Genomic DNA, 13,985 nt, shown 5'->3' on the forward strand with positions numbered 1-13,985 from the left:
CATACTTGATTTTGGCTCAGGTCATGATCTCAGGGTTGTGAGACAAGCCACTTAGTGGGCTCTGTGCTCAGCAGGGAGTCTACTGGATTCTCTCTCTCTCTCTCTCTCTGTCTCTCTCCCCGCTGTCTCTCATAAATAAATAATCTTTTTTTTAAAAGCATAGTACTAATAATATTAAAACCAACAGACAATGAGAAAGGATTATAAAGCTCACAACCATACCCAAGTAATATAAGAATTACTAAGATAATAAAGGTGGCATCATAAATCAGTGGGCAAAGAAAAACTTAATAGTGAAGGAGAAGCGTTTATGGGGGGAAAAATTCCTATGTCCTGCCACAAAATACAACTACATGTGTAAAAAATAAAACCATAAACTAGGAAACAAATGCAAGTGAAAATTTAGTTGATCCAGGGATAGGAAAGAGCCTTTTAATTATGAAAGGGTTGGAAGAAAGTACAAAGGAAGAGGTTGACTTGACTATAAAAATGTCAAGAAAACACAATGCCAACATCGTAACATATGTCAGACAGAACTTTAAGGTGCTTAACATTTTAAGACCTGGTAATCCTAGAAATGCAGATTAAACTTCTAATTTTCACCTATCAGGTTTTTTTGAAAAATTTTAAGTGCTGGTAGATAAACATCTGCAGTGAGTTTGTTCTTAAACATTGCAGATGGAGTGTAACTTAGTATGACCTTTCTGGTCATAAAAACATTGCATAAAAAATTGCAAAACATTTGGCAATATACATTTAAGTTAAGTGAGAGTATATATATATGTACAGTGTCTAGAACACTAAGACAATACATGTTTAGTTTTCGTGTCTGTCATTATTTTTACTATTGTTTTTATTATCAATAACATTATCATACCTTTTAATCAGCACAGTGCCTAGAATAATAACTTAGTGGATGTTCATTAAATATTTGATTGACTAATTGTCCTTGTCACATAAGATATTTTTTCAAAGATTTTATTTATTTATTTGACAGACAGAGATCACAGGTAGGCAGAGAGGCAGGCAGAGAGGGAGAGGCGGAAGCAGGCTCCCCACTGAGCAGAGAGCCCAATGCAGGGCTCAATCCGAGGACCCTGAGATTATGACCCAAGCCAAAGGCAGAGGCTTAACCCACTGAGCCACCCAGGCGCCCCGTCACATAAGAATTTTATAGGAGGACGCCTGGGTGGCTCAGTGGGTTAAGCCTCTGCCTTCGGCTCAGGTCATGATCTCAGGGTGCTGGGATCGAGTTCCTCATTGGGCTCTCTGCTCGGCGGGGAGCCCGCTTCCTTTTCTCTCTCTGCCTACTTGTGATCTCTCTCTCTGTCAAATAAATAAATAAATATCTTTAAAAAAATTTAAAAAGAATTTTATAGGAAAAGCTCCTCTCCATCCACCTGTCCTTCCCTCTGCTCATATGCATGCCTCTTACTCTCTCTCCAGTATAAATAAATAAAAGCTGAAGCACCTGGGAGGCACAGTCATTCAAGTGTCCAACTCTTGGTTTTGGTTCAGGTTGTGATCTCAGGGTAATGGGATCTGAACCCTGCAAGGGACCCTGCGCTCACTGCAAAGTCTGCTTGAAACTCTCTCTCCCTCCCTCCTCCCACCACACGCTCTCTCTCTAAATGAATAAAATCTTGTTTAAAAAATTTTTTTAAGATTTTTTTTGAGAGAGGGGGAGGGGGGCACAGTGGGAGTGAGAGGGAGGAGTCCCCACTGAACAGAGTCCGAGGTGGGTCTCAATCCCAGGGCCCTGAGATCATGACCTGAGCCAAAGGCAGATGCTTACCTGACACCCAGGTGCCCCCCAAAAAATTTTTTTAAAGAATTTTATAGGAAGGGGTCCTGGGTAGCTCAGTGGGTTAAGCCTCTGCCTTCAGCTCAGGTCATGATCTCAGGGTCCTGGAATCTAGCCCTGCATCGGGCTCTCTGCTCAGCGGGGAGCCTGCTTCCCCCTCTCTCTCTGCCTGTCTCTGCCTGCTTGTGCTGTCTCTCTCTGTCAAATAAATAAAATCTTTAAAAAAAAAAAGAATTTTATAGGAAAAGACATAGAGTTAATGACATGGCAACCTGTTAAAAATTAAAGCTATAGTGCTCGCTTCGGCAGCACATATACTAAAAAAAAAATTAAAGCTATAAAGAAGTTATCTGGAATGATCATGTGGTTCAGCCTATAAGCAGGATACTTTGCACAGTAGTAAAAAAACAACTGTTATTGATGATATGTTAGCTATCTTTTGCTGCATATCAAATAACCCCAGAAGTACACACCAAGGGGGCTAGGTGGGTTTAATCGGTAGAGCATGTGATTTTTGATCTTGGGGTGATGAGTTCAAACCCCACATTGGGGTAGAGTTTACTTTAAAAAAAAAAAGTATTTGGGTGGCTCAGTTGGCTAAGTGTGTGCCTTCAGCTCAGGTCATGATCTCAGGGTCCTAGAATTGAGCCCACATCTGGCTCTGCACTCAGAGGGGAGTCTTTCCTTCTCCTTTACCCCCCTCCCTCTGCTCATGCTCTGTCTCTCTCAAATAAGATCTTAAAAAAAAAAAAAAAGTATTTGGGGAGCCTGACTGGCTCAGTCAGTAGAGCCTGCTGCTCTACTGAGCCTCACATTGGGCTTGGAGAATATTAAAAACAAAACAAACATAGTGGCTTCAAACAATGGAAGTCATGTATTATTTCTCACTCAATTTTGGAGTCAGGAATTCAGGTGGGTTTCAACCGGCATTTCTGTTTCAGTCTCATAAGATTGCAGTCAGATGTAGGCTAGGGCTGTGGTTGTCTGAAGACTTAATCTGGAGTGGAGAATCCACTTCCAAGGCAGTTCTCTCACATGTCTGGCTTAGACTGTTGGCCACATGGGCTTTCCCACAGACAGCTTGAGTGTTCCCACAGCAGGCGACTGGCTTCTTCTAGAGCAAGTGATCAATCTGAAAGACCGAAGCACAGGCTTTTATAACACAACCTTGGAACTCAAACATCACATCAGCCATGTTTAGGGCCAGTCTTGATTGAATTTGGGCAGGAGAGTAATGAAGGGCATGTGCTGGGGAGTAAGGGTCAGTAGAGGCTATCCTGGGGGCTGGCTACCAAAGATGAGGATGACTTTTTCAGCTGGAGCATTGTCTGCTTAAAAGTGTCTAAGGATGGAAGCCCTTATGTGTTCCTTTATAATACTGCTCAAGAAGTTGTTTCTGGGGCCTCTGTCTGGCTCATTTGGAAAAGCATGTGACTCTTGATCTCAGGGTTGTAAGTTTGAGTCCCTCATTGGGTGTAGCGATTGCTTAAAAAATACAATCTTAAGGATTGCCTGGGTGGCTCAGTTAGTTAAGTGTCTACCCTCAGCTCAGGCCATGACCCCCTAGCCCTGGGATGGATCTCTGCATCATGCTCCCTGCTCAGCGGGGAATCTGCTTCTTCCTCTCCCTCTCCCTTCTCCTCTCCCTTTGCCTCTCCCTGTCCCTTGTGCCCTCTTGCTTGTGACTGCTCACCCTTTCTCTCCCTCTCAAATAAATAGGTAAAAAAAATTTTTTTTAAGATTTTTTTAAAAAAAGATTTTATTTAGGGGCGCCTGGGTGGCTCAGTGGGTTGGAGCCTCTGCCTTCGGCTCAGGTCGTGGTCCCGGGGTCCTGGGATCGAGCCCCGCATCGGGCTCTCTGCTCGGCGGGGAGCCTGCTTCCTCCTCTCTCTCTGCCTGCCTCTCAGCCTGCTTGTGATCTCTACCTGTCAAATAAATAAATAAAATCTTTAAAAAAAAAAAAGATTTTATTTATTTATTTGACAGAGCTCACAAGTAGGCGGAGAGGCGGGCAGAGAGAGGAGGAAGCAGGCTCCCTGCTGAGCAGAGAGCCTGATGCTGGGCTTGATCCCAGGACCCTGGGACCATGACCTGAGCTGAAGGCAGAGGCCTAACCCACTGAGCCACCCAGGTGCCCCTTAAAGATTTTTTTTTAATTTATTTATTTGACAGAGATTACAAGTAGGCAGAGAGGCAGTCAGAGAGAGGAGGAAGCAGGCTTCCCGCCAAGCAGAGAGCCCGATGTGGGGCTCGATCCCAGGACCCTGGGACCATGATCTGAGCCGAAGGCAGAGGCTTTAACCCACTGAGCCACCCAGGCACCCCTAAGTAAAAAGTTTTTAAAAAAATAAAATCTCTAAAAAAAAGTTGTATCTTAGTTTTAGTTTCTTAAGTCTAGAAAAACAATTCTGTTCAAGACTATTGATTTGATACTGCTCTTTACAACTTCTTTGAAAATTTCTCTAGTGACAGTACCAGTGACAAAACCATTTTAGTGGTAACAATGCATTTTGGGGGCAAAAGAACATTAGCAAGAGGGCAAGGTGATGATTCATTCCTTTATTCAAGCATCTGTTCTTGTCATTTATCTGATAAAGAGTGGACTAAATTTTATGTGTGATTGATAGACACATACAGTAACATACACCAGCAATAATTTTATAACTTAATGATTATGCCAGTTAATTATTGCACAGATTTTATATTATTTGGGCTCATTTCCCTTTTGCTGTTCTATTTTCTTGACATAATATTGACATAATAATAAAGCTCATTGATTTAGCAGTTACTGTGTGCCAGGTGCTGCACATCTCAGTGATCTTCCAACAAACTTTCAGAGATGTGGTTATCACCCTTTGTGTAGTAATTAAGTAATGTGTCCAGAATACACGCAGTAACTGACAGGGCTGGGATGCAAACCAAGACCAGGGTCTCTTTCCTGCCTTGAGCATGGATGCTGTGAGTGACTTATCCCCCATATGAATGCCTCCCACCTCAGAGGTCAGAGACGTCCACGTTGTTATTCAGGCATTTTCAAATTTTTTCTGTAGGTATCTTCCTTCCTGTGTTGACAGAATGGTTTAAAGTTATGATTTCAGGGAGAAGTCTTTTTCGGCTTACCAAGAGGAACCAGATATCTGATATGGGACAACCTCCTTCATTTTCTTTTCAGATTATTTACTAAAAAAATACCAGACAAGTAGTGATACATCATATAGCTCTTCAGCACCTAACTTTCAGCTAAATTACCTTCCTTGTTGTATATAAAAAAAAATAAAAACTAGTCTGACCAGGGACCCCTGGCTGTCTCATTTGGAAGAGTATGCTATTCTTGATCTCAGGGTTGTGAGTTTGAACCCCATGTTGGGTGGAGAGATTACTTTAAAAAAAAAAAAAAAAGTCTTTGGGGCACCTGGGTGGCTCAGTGGGTTAAAACCTCTGCCTTCGGCTCAGGTCATGATATCTGGGTCCTGGGATTGAGCCCCACATCCGGCTCTCCCTCAGTGGAGAGCCTGCTTCCCTCCTCTCTCTGCCTGCCTCTCTGCCTACTTGTGATTTCTCTCTGTCAAACAAATAAATATTTATTTTTTATAAATAATAAAAAAAAAAGTCTGACAAAAAAAAAAAGCAAACCATCTCCCACACACACATGCCACTTTTTGTTACAATTAATTAACTTCCCATTTTGTTTTTCTGCACATATTAATATAACATGACTTTGAAATAAAGATTAGGAGATTATACATATATATGTGTATGATATGTATAAATATATAATATGTATGTATATATGTGTATAAATGTATATATGTATATGGATAATATATTTATACATATGTAATTATTTATACATATATATGTATATATAATATATGTATTAGGGTGATGAGTTAAGAAATTAATCCAAGCTTAAAAGAAAGAATATTTCGGATCTGTTCTCTTGGCTAATATTGGTACGGAGCTGCATTGTCCAATATTTGGTAGCCACTAGCAATATGTGGCTATTTACAGTTAAATAAGTTGAAAGTAAATAAAATTTGGAATTCAGTTCTTCATTTGCATTAGGCACATTTCAAATGCTCAGTAGCCAACCATGGCTAGTGGCTACTATCCTGGATGGCACTGTACCAGATTTTCCAGCATTATAAAAAGTTCAGTGGGTGGGGTGCCTGGGTGGCTCAGTGGGTTAAGCCTCTGCCTTTGGCTCAGGTCATGATCTCAGGGTCCTGGGATCGAGTCCCGCATCGGGCTCTCTGCTCAGCAGGGAGCCTGCTTCTCCCTTTCTGTCTGCCTGCCTCTCTGCCTACTTGTGATCTCTTTCTGTCTGTCAAATAAATAAATAAAATCTTAAAAAAAAAAAAGAAGTTCTGTGGGACAGTGCTAGAAAGAAGCAATAGCATAAGAAAGAATTTCATGGATGAAACTAAATGAGCCAGAACGAATGGCAAGGTCTATAATTATTTTAATCCTATTTCATACTTTCTTCTTGACAATATTTACATGTATGCTTTTTCTTTATAATGTTTTATGTGTATATATTTCTACATAAAAAATAATTATAACTAAATTTCATACTTAATGTATTCCAGGAATTGTGCTAAGTGCTTCATTTGAATTAACTCATTTAATCCTTAGGACAATACTATGTTTGTTGTGGGAAATTTAGAAAACATAAAAAAGAGAAAGAGAAAACCAACCTTAATCCCCAAACCCAGAGATAATCGTTGTTGACATTTCTAGTGGATGCTGTAGTGAGCTGCCCAGATCCCAAGATACAGCGGCCAGCAGTCTTGGCTGCTGACGACTCACACTTGCATTTCTCTCCAAAACTGCCTTCTGTGAAGGAAACTGCCTCATCCTAGGTCATGTTCACTCCCTTGGGGCAGCTGAAATCCAATGACTGGTCAGTTGTGGAGGTGCAAGGCACAGGCCCTGAACTGTAACAGTCTGGCACAATCAGCCTTGGAATTTCCCATGGGACCAGTTAAAGCCACTGTGGCAAGTGCCCTGCAGTTCACCTTCCCCTGCCCAGTCCTGCTTCCCTCACAGGCCCTGCTCCTGAGAGTGGTCTTGAGTAAACCACCTACGTGCAAATCCTGGCCTCAGTCAGTATTTTCAGAAGGTGAGTTCTAGTTTTTGTTTTGTTTTTTGTTTTGTTGTTTTTTTGCAGATCTCTGTTTAATTTTGTTGGTTTTTTTTTTTTTTAAGATTTTATTTATTTATTTGACAGAGAGATAGAGATCACAAGTAAGCAGAGCAGCAGGCAGACAGAGAGAGAAGCAGGCTCTCTGCTGCGCAGGAAGGTAGATGTGGAGCTCGATCCCAGGACCCTGGAACCATGACCCGAGCCGAGACAGCTGCTTAACCAACTGAGCCACCCAGGCACCCTCTATTTAAGTTTTTAATAACTGTGTAAATTTTACCCCAACAAATTTGATGTTTTCTTATTTATTGTTTTATAGGTTAATTTTCTGGTTCATAAGATTTTATGACTAATTTTGCACACAGCTAAGTATTTTTCTGTACTACAATTTTTCTTAAGTTTTATTTATTTAATCTCTATACAAAGTAGGGCTCAAACTCACAACCCCAAGATCAAGAATCACAGGCTCTTCCGAATGAGCCATCCAGGCACCCCTGTACCACAATTTTTAACAGAATTCATTTGGCACATCATATTCAGTTAATCTTGTATTCTCAGATATTTTGGTGTTTCCTGGTTTTTACTGTGGCAGACCCTGATTTCAGCAGGCCAACACCCATTCCCAATTTTCCTCCTACTCACCTGCCTGTAGGATAGGAAAACCAAATACTCCCATATAGTTTGTTTTCCTCATCTTTCTTACAACTAGGGCTAGTATCAATTCTAATCATCAGGAAGTAAGGTGTAGATTACTGAGGTTGAGGGGGAAGTTCCAGGAAAGGGAGGCGTACATATATTGCCTTCCAGATAAAACGGGATAGCCCAAACTGGTACCATTTCTTGCCTGTTCCTTCTGCTTTGTGAGCAGTGAGATGGCTAGAGCTGTAGTAGCCAACTTTCATCCATGAGGGAAAAGTCAAGAAAATTCAAGGCTTTTGACCTTGAGAAAATAGAACATTTAAACCAGTGCCAGCAATGACCTATCTTTGGATTTCTTGCAATGATGAGAAAGAACCTTTTTTTTTTTTTAACGTACTTGTGTTTGGATTTCCTGTTACTTACAGCTGAAATCATTTATAAACATCACTGTTCTTGACATTCATGATTAGAAGTAATGCAGTGATGAACATTGTGGGTAAATACTTGAATAGCAACAACTTAACGTAAAAATCAGGAAGAGAATTAGGATCCTGCATTTATAACGTTTCTTCTCCTTGGCCAGATGCAGCTCTGTCCCTAACTTGCCCACTTTCTTTTTGTGAAGACCAAAAAAATAGCATACATAGGCTTCCTAAATTTTTCCCAAAGACAGTAATATTTGGGAGAGGAAATAGACCTTCTATACATCAGAAAGTTATCTCTTCAAATAGGATATTTTAGCAAATACACTGAGCCATGGTGTTTACATCCACTAATACAGAATCAGCAAGGGTTTTCAGAGCAAGTATTTTAGACTAAAGTCTAAGTCTTGCATTTTAGACTAAGTCATGAATTAACTAATTCTCCATACATTTGACTGGAAATCATTAGTATCTCTAGAGTTGGGATATTTTATCCTCTCAGAATAAACATGGAGATTCAAAAAAGCTGAACTGAACTACCGTTTGAAGTGGAAAAGAGCAGTGTTGATTGCAAAACAGATCCTGAAATTGTGTTTGATTTCTGTTTCCTAGTGGCAGGCACTAGACAATGCAAAACCTGAATCGGGTGAATCTATTTCCATGACTCCCACTTACTCATGCAGTCTTGATGCTGTTTCTAATTCTGCAGCCCAGAAACCTCAAGTTGGCTGGTTCTGGTTCAAAGTAAAGGCATGGGGATGATTTTTTGGTATCACAGTGAATCAGAGTACCTAAGACCTGAAGTGTCCCAAGTTAAAGATGTCCTGGCTCATTCTTATTAGTGTGCTTAGGATGGAAGAGAGCTCCAGGTCTGGCCAGACTGCTTGCAAGCTGCTCCAGACTACACTGCCATTCATGAGCATAGACTAAAACTGAACTTGCTTAAGCAGCAGAGCGAAAAAACAACCCAAGGATATCATATATCGAATAACGTTGTAATATCCACATTATATAAAGAAGTCTTACAACACAGCAACAAAAAACATACATCCCGATTTTATTTTTTCCTTTTTTTAGTTTTAGGTAGGCTCCACACCCAGCATGGGGCTTGAGCTCATGACCTTGAGATCAAGAATGATACGCTCTACCAACTGAGCCAGCCAGGCACCACATATATCCCAATTTCACAATGGGCAACGAACATATACAAATGGGCAACAAGCGTATGAAACAATGTTCAGTGTCACCGATCAGAACCACAGTGAAATGTCACCTTGTACTTATTAGGAGAGCTCCAAACAAAAAGCTAGCAAATAACAAGTGTTATAAAGGATGTGGAGGAACTAGAATCCTTTTGCATTGCTGGTAGGAATATAAAGTAGTGCATCCCCTATGGAAAACAGTGTGGTGGTTCTTCAGAAAGTTAAGAATCAGAATTACCATATGACCCAGAAATCCCACTTCTGGGTGTATATCCAAAAGAATTGAAAGCAAGATCTTGAAGAGATATTTATGTACCCATGTTTATAACAGCACTATTCACAATAGCCAAGAGGTGGGAGCAACCCAGATATCCATAAACAGGAATGGATAAACAAAATGTGTCATATCCATACAATGGAATATTATTCAGCCTTAGAAAGGAAGGAAGGAAGGAAATCCTGTCACATGCTACAGCATGGATTTTGAGGACATTATGTTAGATGACACAAGCTAGTCACAAAAAATCAAATCCCGTGTGATTCCACTTACATGAGGTATCCAGAGTAGTCAGATTTATAGGGACAGAGAATAGAATGGTGGTTGCCAGGGGCCAGGAGAGGAGGGGAAGGGGAGAAGTTTGGGGACTGACTATTTGAAAAGCATAGAGTTTCAGTTTTGCAAAATGGGAATGTCTGGAGGTGGTTGCACAGCATGTGAATACACTTAGCACGGAGGAGGGGAAGGGAGAGGAGGTGAAGATCACGGGTGGCCCACAACGCTTAATGGATTTACTATCTTGGCCCACTACAGAAATTTACTAACCCCCGCAAGCTCTATTATTCGTGGCCCATTGTACATTTTCGTGTTTTGTTGATATGTTAGGTGCAAGAAGTGGGAACCACTCACACCATTTTAAGCAAAAAGGGATTTAATACAGGAAATCAGGAGCTTAGCAAATCATTGGATAGGGTGGTTGGGTCCCTTATGGGGCCTCCAGGAATGATTCCCAGGACAAGACTGCTATTCTGGCCTACCAGTGGGAGCTGCTACCTCAGCAGTAAGCAGAAAGGTGGTGATCAGTGGACTCCACTGGTGCTGTAGAGTTCAAAGACATGCCCCTGTAGCTGTGATCCAAGGTCAGGAAGCCCTGCTGGCCCTGGGATGACCTCTCAACGCCTAGGGAGTTCGAATCTGGGAACTGAAATAATGGCTACAGGAAAGCCCGATGGGTCCACAGGTGAGTTTGCGGCAGAAACAAAGGGCATGGCTCCAGCCTTGGGTCCATCTTTTGAGTGCTTCTCATTAGCTAAAGCAGAATCCTCGCTGCAGGGAGATGGAGGAAATGTGCTTTTCCCTTCTTTAACCCCTGCAGGATCCAAAGACACACCTAGAGGATTAGAGTGGATGCTGAGAACCATTTCAGAGCACCCACCACAGCTGGTTGGTGGCTTCAGGCTCGTTCCAACTCTTCTCATCTTTAGTCAACTTCTTATTCTTTTATTTGAGAAACCTTCTCTGACACTCCCTTCCCTACCTCCACCGTTGCCAGATAGGATGCTGTCCTGCGAGCCGCCGTGGCTCTAAGCTCTGGCTCTGCTCCATCTGTGCCACTCCATGTTGGAACAGCCTGCTTTCTTCCTCCACTAGATTGCAAGCTCGTTGAAAGCACAAACTCAGTCTTACTCATTATTGTGTAAGTAATTGGTATATACTTGAGAGTAATAGTTTCTGTGTTATAACATTGCAAATAGCATCTCTTCTGTTTTTGCCGTTCCATCTTCCTTTGTGCTGATATCTGTATACAGTGAAAGCTCAGTACTTGTTAACTTTCTGGCTTTCATTTAGGTGAAGCAAAGAGAAATTTTACCAATACTCTATGTGTCTGTATTCTTTGTTTTTTTTTTAAAGATTTTTAAAATTTATTTGACCCAGAGAGAGATCACAAGTAGGCAGAGAGGCAAGCAGAGAGAAAGGGGGAAGCAGGCTCCCTGCTGAGCAGAGAGCCCGATGCAGGGCTCGATCCTAGGACCCTGAGATCATGACCTGAGCCAAAGGCAGAGGCTTAACCTGCTGAGCCATCCAGGTGCCCCTGTCTATATTCTTAATTGACTCAGTATACTTATATAGGTTAATGAATACTATGGAACAGCTAATATTTGAACAGTTGCATCATATGTGTTTAAGTATATACACTGAAGTATGTGTCCTATTAGGTAGACACTATTTTTATTCCCATTTTATAGATTAAGAAACTGTGGCTTAGGTAAGGTAAGTAGGTTATTTACATTTACACCAAGTGACAGAACTGAGACTCACATCAGGACCTGGCTAATACCAGAAACTGTGCTCTTAGCTATGATGATGATGGTGATGATGAGATGAAGATTATTTTAACAGTGACAGCTGATGGTCCCAGACGTTGTGGTAGGCATTTAAAATTTTTATTTGTTTTTAGAGAGAGAGAAAGAGCAAGCGTTAGTGGGGGGAGGGGCAGAGGGAAAGAATCTCAAGGAGGCTCCACCAAGCGCAGAGCTCGATGCAAGGCTCAGTCCCACGACACTGAGATCATGACCTGAGCTGAAATCAGGAGTCAGACACTCACCTGAATGAGCCACCTTGGCACCTCTGTGTTAGGCATTTTACATGTGTTATCTTAAGCACTGTATTTCCTTGTATCGAATTGATGCTTACTAGTGTAGACAAACCTCGTAATATCTGGGGGCTCTGCCACTAATTCATTATGTGCCTTCAGGCAAACTACAAGCCCTTCTGAGCTCCCAATTTTTTTTTTTTTTCTGCAGATCAGTGAATGATTTTTAAAACACTTCTAGTTCTAAAATTCTAAAACTCTGAATCAATTCTACTTTGTTTTTCATCCCATAATTTTTACTTCTGTATAGTAAGACTTTTCTCACTCTCTGAATTCTAAGTTCCTATAGGATCTTTATTTATTTATTTTTTATTGTTTTCTCACATCTTCAAGGTACCTAGTCCAGTGCTCAGCATAAAACATAACAGCCTCATGGAGATGTATATGGAGAGATATAAATTGAGATCTGTCTAAAGGGAACTATCTATCTTCACAAGAAGCTGAACTTATTGTTGTATGTTACCTTCCTTTGGAGACGCCATTCAGCAGTGACTTGGGGCTACCTCAGAGGTACCCGTAGTTAGCACCTTTGGAAACTTTTCTGTAGTCAGAGATAAGATTCTTATCCTTAGGCAAAGTTGTGGTCACTGCCTAAGCATCTCCTCCTGTGACTGAATATAGAAAGATTTCTTTCATGAAAATTGTGCTGGGTGCCTCATTCCCGGTCTGTGGATAATGCCAGATATGGTAGGGTGTTTTCAACAGGGAGGCCATTTTTATTCTTTATCTTCTCTCTTATAGGACTATCAGAAACTCACAAGTCATTCCATAGCTTTTCTGAATCTTTGAGGAATTACTTATTAGAAAATGAAGTAAAAAAAAAAAAGAAAGAAAAAAGAACTAGAATTCTCCCAAACCTATGGATGGCTTATGCATAATGCAAAAATAATTCTGAAACTTTGACTTTACATCTGTCCTTCAGATAGTCTCAAGAAAAATAGTACCTTAAATATAGATCAGATGGGAAAGTTAAGCCAATAAGTATGTGAACAGGGAAAAATAATAAATGACTTTTATAACAGTTCTTTTTAGCTGTTATTTTACATTCTAGGGGAAGGGCAAAATTCACTTCTTGGGTAAATGGAGCTTTTGCTTGAGAAAGAATATAAAAGGTTGGCCTTTTGGTGTGGTCAGTTCATATGGAAGGAGGTTTGACAATGAGAATTCATTGCTCAGAATAATAGAATTTCAGAGGTTGGACATGAAGAGCTCAGGAAAGCGATGGAGAAGGAAGTCTGAGCAAAATGGCAGCAAGCAGGCCCTGCGAAGAAAAAACCAGAAATTCCTTGTATTGAAAATGGCCAAAGAACTTTCAAGTACTTCTATTTCCTGTCCTATGCTGTATTATACTACCTCCTCTGTTATTCCTCAGCTTTCATTAAAAGTCTGTAATAAACAATCCCGTGTGCATAATGGTGCTTGGGGAATAAATGAGAGGAGGGGACAATGGCACAGCTAGGGTGAAGTGGGGCACAGAGAAGACGGGAACCGTGATCAAGGATTTTTTTCCTTAACCTTGGGGAATATTCCTGATATTAGCAGATTGGATGAACTTAGAAACCTGGGACAATTGAGGTCCTTGCAAACAATGCAGGAAGAATTGAAACCTGATCCAGAGCAGGGGGACAGCTCCCAAACTGGGCAGGGTCAGCACAGATGGGTCCATGTGCTTTTAGTTTGGCTTTCTTCAAGGAAAGAATATAGACCAGAAAGGAAAGAAAGACTCAGAGAGAATCCATATACAAAATTGGAGACCACCATTAAGAATCATTCATCTGAGTGGAGAAACTACATATTTAAAAATAATAATAACAACTAGTAGAACTCTAACCAGTTCAGACGTGGATCTGTGCACTTCTTATTAACTGTCACCATGGCAGCGAGGCAGTTTGACAAGGGCGCCTGCCTTCTTAGCACACAGGCCATACGAAGGGGAGAGATAACAGCTAATCATGTATGGTCTTGTACGCTCTTTATTTAACTGCGCGGATTATGTATTCCTGACTATTAGCCTCCGACACGTCTCTCCCTAATAGCATCAAGCACAATGCTAGGAATCTAGTCGGCACTCGGACATCTGCACTGACTGGCTGAATTAAAGGAAAGGTGTTTCTGCTGTCTTCC

This window comes from Neovison vison, chromosome 12, assembly GCF_020171115.1.
Source record: "Neovison vison isolate M4711 chromosome 12, ASM_NN_V1, whole genome shotgun sequence".
In the NCBI taxonomy this organism is placed as follows: Eukaryota; Metazoa; Chordata; class Mammalia; order Carnivora; family Mustelidae; genus Neogale; species Neogale vison.